We start from the raw sequence: 9,475 nt of genomic DNA on the forward strand, positions 1-9,475 counted from the left end.
CAGTGACCGACGGACAGTGCCCACAGCGAGCCCCACGTTTCTGAGGCCACAGCACCCGCTTCCCACGGTCGCCGAGCCGCCCCCAGGACCCCCCGGGGAGCCCCCCTTACGTTTCTCTGTGAAACAGGCAGCTCGGTGAGGCGACACTGAGTGGTTAGGGTGCTTTTTAGGGTGGCCTCGGCCTTCCAGTGTCACGTGGACATTCTGTCAACTTCCCAGGACTTCGTCCTTCCGTGATGTTGGGGGGCCCTGTCTAACTGGGGGTGACTCACAGCGAGGATAAGAGAGAACTGGGCCCTCTGGGTACGCTGAGCTGTTTTCCTCCTGACTGACCCGAACCGCGTGTGAGCGGCCACGGGGCTGCGGTGTGAGTTCTGGGAGGCGCCGAACCTGCAGCTGCTCCCTCAGCTCCCACGTCCGCCCAGCAGGACCCCTGAGACGCACACGGCACCCACACACCGAGAGCATTGACACGTCGGCAACACTGACCGGCGCTCCTCCATCTCCCGTCCCCGTCAGCACCCACGAGGCCTGTCTGACTCGCTTGGATTGTGACTCGTCCCCAGCACAACCCGGTTCCTGTGGTTCCCCAGCACACAAGCACCTCACAGGTCTGCGCCCCACCGCTCAGTCCACACCTACTCATGCATGAGGTTGGGGCACTGTTTCAGCGAAAACTGGACAGGCCGCCTCCCATTCTCGGGGGCGATGGTTGACCTGCTGCCTCGGCTCACGGATGGCCTGGGAGCGGGCACTGGGCTCACGGCATCGCCTGGGAGCGGGCACTGGGCTCACGGCATCGCCTGGGAGCGGGCACTGGGCTCACGGCTTCGCCTGGGAGTGGGCACTGGGCTCACGGCTTCGCCTGGGAGCGGGCACTGGGCTCACGGCTTCGCCTGGGAGCGGGCACTGGGCTCACGGCTTCGCCTGGGAGTGGGCACTGGGCTCACGGCATCTCCCGGGAGCGGGCACTGGGCTCATGGCTTCGCCTGGGAGCGGGCACTGGGCTCACGGCTTCACCTGGCAGTGGGCACCGTCCGACACGGCCCGTGGGGGTCTCGTAGCCTTGGGGTCGGACCAAGTCCGTTTCGGGTGCCTCCTTCACGCCCCTCCCCACGTGCTCCTCACGCCCGGGTCTGTTAGAAGGAGGGGTTCCCTTCACTAGTTCTGCAGGGTTTTCTGGAAGCTTTGCCCGAAGGCGCCATGTTCTTGCTGGGGCCGCTCTGAGAGCCACTGGGCGTGTTGTCCGGAGCTGACGGCTGGGAAAGTGCAGACTCCGAGCATTTACTCTCATGGTCCCGCTCACGGCAGGGCCTCCGGCCAGGCAGGAGCCACATCCATTTCCTTGGAGTGTCGACGGCGTCGCCGCGGGTCTGTGTGTCCTTTCATCCCCTCACTTAGGGCTCCAGTCACCGCGTCACCCCTCCTCTCTCTCTCTCTCTCTCTCTCTCGATATTCTTTTTTTTAGAAAAAGAGAAAGAGAAAGACATTGACCTGTTGTTTCATCTATTTACGTATTCATCGGTTGATTCTTTTTTTAAAAAACATATATTTTTATTGATTTCAGAGAGGAAGGGATAGGGAGAGATAGAAACATGAATGATGAGAATCACTGATGGGCTGCCTCCTGCAGGCCCCCCACTGGAGACCGAGCCCACAACCCGGGCCTGTGCCCTGGCCGGGAATCAAGTGGTGACCTCCTGGTTCCTAGGTCGATGCTCAGCCCCTGAGCCCCGGCGGCCGCTGGGCACGGCTTCTTTTCTCCCATCACACACGCCTGACGGCCAAGAAACGGAAACCAAGAGACAAAAGGAGAAAAGCAAACGTTTTCGTTCACGTCCTACTTGTACGCTCTTTCTCAAGGTGACGTTCATTGTCCCAATAGAAAGTCTATGTCTGAGTGTCAAGGAAGGAGCAGCTACTGGATGTAGCTCCAGCGGCCGCTGGGCACGGCTTCTTTTCTCCCATCACACACGCCTGACGGCCAAGAAACGGAAACCAAGAGACAAAAGGAGAAAAGCAAACGTTTTCGTTCACGTCCTACTTGTACGCTCTTTCTCAAGGTGACGTTCATTGTCCCAATAGAAAGTCTATGTCTGAGTGTCAAGGAAGGAGCAGCTACTGGATGTAGCTCCAGGCCCTTGTGAGAGTCCCGTTCAGCCCAAGAGCGGCACGACCGCGTGGGTGCACTTATTCTCCCCGAATGGGCGGAAGCAGGTGAAAGCGCGACGGCTCCGTCCCGTTTCCCGACTCGGCGTTCCCAGCTGCCGGCGCCGGACGGACAGGCTCTGCTTTTGGGAGGAGAGTGTGCTGGTAAGCAGACACGGCCTCTTAGGAGCAATAGTATCTTCATGGATCTGCTGGAAACTGCTCTTTTTCTGGGAAAATGTGATAAATAGGAGGCTTATGGCAACCCCCACATTCACTCCCGTTAGGGTTAGAACAGGCGCGGGGGAAACCACTGTTCAGTGACGATTCCACGTGTTACGGAAACATCAGAACCTGAAGATAAAGGATGAGACGAGGCGGCGTGGCCGTTTGTGGCCGTTTGTGGCCGTTTGTGGCCGTGGCAGCCGCTGTCTGGCAGGTGGTTCCCAGTAGACCCTCTCAGCCCAGAGCCCGGGGAGGCCCTGCCGTAGGAAAGGGGTCTCCGAGCCTCTCAGCGCCTCTGCGTGCCCCGAAGAAACAGGCCCCCCCACATGGCCATGGTTCTGGGGTCACACAGACCTCCAAGCCCTCCGTGGCCTCTGGGAATCGACCCCGGCCCGGCCCCACCCAAGGTGCCTTCATTCTGGTGCTTTCTGGTTCTGTGTTTGTACGTTTGGGGTTCCCCGTGTCCCCCCACGGAGCACTGCGTGGGTTCCAGCCCCGCCGGGGCCGCCAGCTGCGTGCTTTCTCCGAGCGAGGCCTCCCCAGCGTCCGGGGCAGAGCCATGGTCTCCACGTGCCTTCTCTGCTCCCCACCCTCTTCCCCAGCTGCGCTACCTGCATGGACGTGCTGAGTGCACGACAAGGAACATGGATTTCTGGGTAAAATCATCCATAAAAACGTAGAGTCCCTGCTGCCGTCTCACTGAGGGTGAGATTATTCTGAGGAAAGACGAGCCCTTCTCGTTGACCTCCGGGTGGAGACTGTGGTTCCACCTGGGTGACGGCCCCGTCTGCCCCCCTCGGTCCCTGGGGCAGCGCCGCCTGCAGGTCGCAGCTCCCGTGGTCCCGGGGGCACCCGTCCTCACCGGCCGCCACATCTCCTTCCAGACGAGATGCTGAGTGGACATCTCCGAGCATCGCTGTCCGTCCCGCCCTCCATCTGTTTGGAAATTTGCCCGAATCCCCAGCAGGTGCCTGCACGGGCCATGCTGCCTCAGCACCCACCTCACTGAGCACAAACACCGCACTCCCGAGGGCGAGCCAGACGTGCCCTCTGGGACAGCGAGGAGGGACCTGGGGAGCGTTACGCTGAGCAAAACGAGCCAGTCAGAGAAAGACGAGCGTCCCACGAGCTCACCATACGTGGAATCCAGTGAACAAGATCAACTGACGAACAAATAGACCCAGAGACATTGAAACCGCCATAGACGGACGAATCTCAGAGGGAAGGGTGGAGATTAACCAGAGACCTTGTATGCATATGTGCTGAACCCATGGACACAGACAATAGTGGGGTGAGGGCCGGGGGCGGGGGCAAGAGTGGGGAGGGGGGTCGATGCGGGGAGAAGGGAGGCACCTGTAATAATTTCAGCGATAAAGATAAGTTAAACACTCACACCTAAATCGTGCCAACAGAAGGAATAAAAGGCACTTGCATAATTTAGTTGGAAAGCGGGGCCGACGCAAGAGTCAGTGTGTTGCCCCCTCGTGTCTGAAACACGAACCCTGTCGGGCTACACATGGATCTGGAACGACTGCCTAAGGCTCAGCTCACCTTCCCCGGTGGGAACGTCACTTACTATTTTCAGTGTGTCACTGGCGAACCCTGTGGCTAGAGTGTGAGCACGTGAGGGCAGCTGAAGCCGTGGCAGGACGTGTGGCCTGGTGCAAACCGCGTTTCCATTTCTAATGATGGCCAGACGCAAAAGCAGACACGGACTCATCGCACGGAGCAAACGTAATCCCGGCTCCAAATTGGGTCAACAGTGATCACAGGTACCGTCCCCGTTGTTCCTTCAAAACGAAATCCCTTGCAGCAGCTGACAGTGACCGTGCAGATAGCTAAACATTTGACCCTGACCACACTCACCCCTACTGACTCAGAAACATGTTTACTTCTCAACTCTCAGCTACGAAGATTTTAATCCCGGACACTCTCACTGCCTGATGATGCTGCCACCCGCCTGCCAGACGCTGGGTCAGGAAATTCCGGGAACATCATTTACTGTCTATTTTCAGTGTGTCACTGGCGAACCCTGTGGCTAGAGTGTGAGCACGTGAGGGCAGCTGAAGCCGTGGCAGGACGTGTGGCCTGGTGCAAACCGCGTTTCCATTTCTAATGATGGCCAGACGCAAAAGCAGACACGGACTCATCGCACGGAGCAAACGTAATCCCGGCTCCAAATTGGGTCAACAGTGATCACAGGTACCGTCCCCGTTGTTCCTTCAAAACGAAATCCCTTGCAGCAGCTGACAGTGACCGTGCAGATAGCTAAACATTTGACCCTGACCACACTCACCCCTACTGACTCAGAAACATGTTTACTTCTCAACTCTCAGCTACGAAGATTTTAATCCCGGACACTCTCACTGCCTGATGATGCTGCCACCCGCCTGCCAGACGCTGGGTCAGGAAATTCACTTGCAAACGGGTTGACTGTTTAGAAAGGATTTTAAAAAAGAGGCTTCCTTAGGAGACATTGCCTTTCCTCCTATTTGTCCTGAGATGTAAACTTTCTAGTTCTATTTACTATGGAGCCAACGAAAGAACGAGTAGAAAACTTACAACATTTATACCCAGTAGGTCAGCTCGAGCGCTGGAGCCGGCACCGCCTCAGGCCACGGTGCCCACGTGGTGGGAGGGGGGGCCGTCAGATCAGCTCGTTTGCACCCCAAGATCAGCTCTTCCTCCTCAGCCCAAGGCCAAGGGACTTTCCTTTGAATTTTGAAGGCTTTCCAAGGTCAGAACCCGCTTCGGGCTGTGAACACGCATGGGAGGAAGGACCTTCGAGCACCTGTCCTTTGAGGAGGCGTTCACTGACTTCGCTCGTTTTCATTTTGCCGACACTCTATCAGGGAATGACCAACGGGGGGTCAGGAGATGAAGGCTCCTTGGGGGAAACGATGAAGAGGAAAGAAACAGAGCAAGAACTTTATGGATCTTAAAGTCTGACCACACTTGGTCTGTGCCCTGAAAGAGCTAACAGTGCAGGTCACTGTGGTGATAGATTGTTGTGTTTTGTTTTGTTGTTGTTAATCCTCATCCAAGGATATTTTTCCTTTGATGTTTAGAGAAAGTGGAAGGCATGGGGAGAGACGGAGAGAGAGAGACATCCATTCGAGAGAGACACATGGCTTGGTTGCCTCCTGCTCGCACCCAGATGGGACTGGGGACCGAGCCTGCAACCCAGGTCTGTGCCCTTGACCAGAATTGGTCCTCAGGCTGATGCTCTATCCACTGAGCCAGACTGACTAGGACTATTTTACTTGTTTTTACATATATTTTTATTATTGATCTCAGAGAGGGAGGGAGGGAGAGAGAGAGAGAGAGACATCAATGAGAGAGAATCATGGATCGGCTGCCTCCTGCACACCCCACACTGGGGATTGAGCCTGTGACCTGGGCCTGTGCCCTGACTGGGAATGGAACCATGACCTCCTGGTTCATAGGTCAACGCTCAACCACTGAGCCACACTGGCCGGGGCTATTTTACTTGTTTTTAATTAATGGCGGCCCGTCCTGTGGCTGTTGTGTAAGTGGACGTCCTGCACAGTGACCGTCTCGCATCCCCAGAGTGAGGCCCAGTGACACACACCGAGACCCACCCTCCATCCAAGCAAGGTGATCGCTGGCAGTCACCAGTCTGAGGCCAGTTCTCGGGGAAGCTCATTCAAAACAAGGCTAAAGTCTTCACCACACTGGGGAGAAAACACACATTAAGCAAAGGGGGAAATGATAAACATAACCTTCAGGCCACACAACTTCCTCGGAGGTCAGCTATTCCGGGAGCTGAAGTGATGCATTTATCACACGCTCAGCTGTTCAATCTATAATTATTTTAACTATCTTGTGTGTTGTTTATAGCCATTATCTTGCAATAACAGCTTGCATGAATCGCTGCGTAATTTAAAGATATAATAGCTTTTCTTGCCAACATGTGATTTCCAGCTCTAATCTGCTGGCTGCGTGTCATTCTTCTGCATCTGCTGGCTGACTGTGTCTGTGCCGAGCGCACTGGGTAAGCGTCTTACTTCCTTGGGGTTTGTCTCAGACCACGCACCTGGCCGTTCTCTGTGCATCAACCCTTTTACCTCTGTGCTGGCTCGTGGGGCGACCTGTTTGTCCAAATGTAACGAATTGGGTTCTGAATTTGCGAGTCAACTACGTGGGCGAGAACACCCACCTGAGACCCAGCGGGTGGGGAAGGGTGAGGTCATGTGAGCGATGCAGCCTGGAAATCAGGCACCCAGTCTGGAACGACTCAGTTACTTCGGCCGCATTAATCAGATTATGGCCTTCACAGCTGATCAATATGTTCCTTGTCCACGAAGATAAAACTTTGGATCCCACATGGGTTTAATTTATATCTTTCTCTAGTTAGCCTGGTTGGATGGGGGAATTTTATTTATTCATTTATTCATAAATATATTTTTATGGATTTCAGAGAGAAAGGAAGAGGGATAGATAGAAACATCAATGATGAGAGAGAATCATTGATCGGCTACCCCCTGCATGCCCCACGCTGGGGAGCGAGCCCATAACCTGGGCATGTGTCCTGACTGGGAATTGAACCATGACCTCCTGGTTCATAGGTCAATGCTCAACCACTGAGCCCCGCCGGCCGGGGGGTGGGCGGAGATACGCTATTCAAATATTTATTTACTTAGCCGCCAAGATTCACCAAGCACCCGGAACGTGGCCGGGCCAGAGTGAGTGTGAAAGTTTAAAATACAAACTGGATTTAAGAAGCCTGCCCTGACAATAGAGTCATAACTTCATAACAAGGCACACATTGCAGTGACATGATTGTGACCCATGGGGGTAAATAACATGCATTATTAAGAGTGATTCCACCTGCCGGCTTTTAGTTTTCAGTGTGGCCACGGGGGAACCCAGTCTCTATGAGGCTCGTACGATTCCTACGGGACACACGGAGGAACCACTTTATGTGAAACAGCGATGCCCGCTCTCCAGGGACCTGCACACCCGCCCCCGTGAGCATCGCTGGTGGACAGCCCTTGTCATCATCGAATATCGTTTCCTCACGTATCTACCCGGTCCCCCACTAGGACGTCATTTCCAGGCGGCGGGGACTTGCTTTGCTCGCGGTGGCATCCCTGGTACTTTGACTAGTGCCTGCCCCTCGCTGGGCACCCCGCGAACTTTGCTGACCACAGGAAGGGGGCAGGTGCGGTTTCAGTGAGAATGAGGGAGGCGGGTAAATGACAAACATGAGTCAGCTTAGCTAGATCTCACAACGTAAGTAGGTGGGTTGGAAAGGCAAACAGCTGAGTGAGACATACGTAAACTCACATGGATGCATATCTAGCCGCCCAAACACACATACGCCCACACATGTGCATGTACATGTGTGCATATGTCTCTGAGTGACATCCATCCAAGTCCACGGAACACGCATGTACTCGTATGTGCGCACACACCACAGACTGTGGCACAGAAAGCAGCTCCCCATGCACACGGGAGCCAGGCGCCCACAGCTGGAGGGAGAGGAGCCGGCAGGATGTGGACACTGCCTCAGAAACACGGATGTTATTTGGATCCACAGACGTGAAGGGGACCTGGCAGGCCGAGGCCGACACCCCTTTCGCTGTCTCAGCCCCCAACCACAGACCCCAAGGACCCTCGTGTACGGGAGACCCTGCACCACGGGTAACCCCTGGGGACCACGGACGTGGAGGAGCTGGTCTCCTGTCTCTGCCCGGAGCTGTCCCAGGAACCGAGGGGAGGACCTGAGAAACCCACTGTTTCTTCAGGGGGAAACGTCCTGAACGTGAGACGGCGCTGAGCTGAGAGGGTGATGGGAGGCGGGAGGGGCCGGGTGTGGTGCTGGGCAAGGGATGCAGAACGAGAGACACCTGTGGGCGCTCGTCCAAGAGGGGCCTCTTCACCCGGCGCGTGGCTCAGGGGCTGAGCATCGACCTAGGAACCAGGAGGTCACAGTTCGATTCCCGCTCAGGGCACAGGCCCGGGTGGCCACTCGATCCCCAGTGGGGGGCGTGCAGGAGGCAGCCGGTCCACGATTCTCTCTCATCATCGATGTTTCTATCTCTCTCTCCCTCTCCCTGCCTCTCTCTCTAAAAATCAATAAAAATATATTTAAAAACAACAACAACAAAGAGGGGCCGCTTCCCTGAGTTCCCGGCCGGATCCAAAGTTGTTATTAACGGAAAGGACAGGTGTCCTGCACCCAGGTCCCCGCTGTGGCCGTGGGCAGCGCGCTCCGCGGGTCAAGGACATGAAGTCGCGTCAGAGCCAACCTGTCTGCATTTTTTCGCCCGAATCCCATCTGTTCAACAGCCACCCAACGCTGACCCACTAAGCACAAGCCCAGTCGAATACGAAGCAGACAGCAGTGCCTCCAGGGGAATTTCACCTTTTACTCTTCGCTTTTTAAAAGTTGGAGTTTAAATGTCCCGTTTATATATTCAAACGCATCATCTTCACGCCATCGAAACAGAACCAGTAAGTGACCTTCCACAGCAGAGCCGAGGCAGACGCTGCCGTATGTGCCATGTCTCAGGGGCCTCTCATACTGTGGCATTTGGAGACAATTTCCCGCTCCCGATGGGCGATTTGTCTCGGTCCAGGGGAATTAGGAACCAGTTACATGCTTTTAGGTCATCAAGAGTTTGCGAGATTCTAGCTCCCGGGGTTCAGTTCAACAAGTGTCTTTCTTACTTTTTTGGTTAATCCTCACCCAGGATATTTTTCCCATTGATTTCAGAGAGAGAGGAAGGGAAGGGAGGGGAGGGTAGGGGAGGGGAAGGGAGCGGGGAGGAGAGAGAAATATCGATGTGAGAGACACAGAAAGGTCCTTTCGTTCAGCCCGGCACAAGCCCAGGCTCAGGGGACCCCTGGGTGATGGGCATATCGATGTGAGAGACACAGAAAGGTCCTTTCGTTCAGCCCGGCACAAGCCCAGGCTCAGGGGACCCCTGGGTGATGGGCTGCATGGGGGCAGCCTTGGTCCCTTCAGGGATGGACAGCCACTCACCAGGCGCGGAGCAGCACTTTGGGGGCTCGTCAGCGTGGAGGGCCAGCGGCCGCTGGGGCCACGTGGGGCGCGGGAGGGTGAATGCTTCGA

General features: G+C 55.7%; 1 protein-coding gene across 1 annotated transcript in view; it reads right to left on the reverse strand.

Moving 5' to 3' along the window:
* Positions 1–9,475, reverse strand: part of GRIK1 (glutamate ionotropic receptor kainate type subunit 1) — a 74,444-nt gene that overhangs the window by 40,282 nt on the left and 24,687 nt on the right. The gene's annotated exons all lie outside the window — the stretch shown is intronic.

The sequence above is a fragment of the Myotis davidii genome, unplaced genomic scaffold (assembly GCF_000327345.1).
Source record: "Myotis davidii unplaced genomic scaffold, ASM32734v1 scaffold552, whole genome shotgun sequence".
In the NCBI taxonomy this organism is placed as follows: Eukaryota; Metazoa; Chordata; class Mammalia; order Chiroptera; family Vespertilionidae; genus Myotis; species Myotis davidii.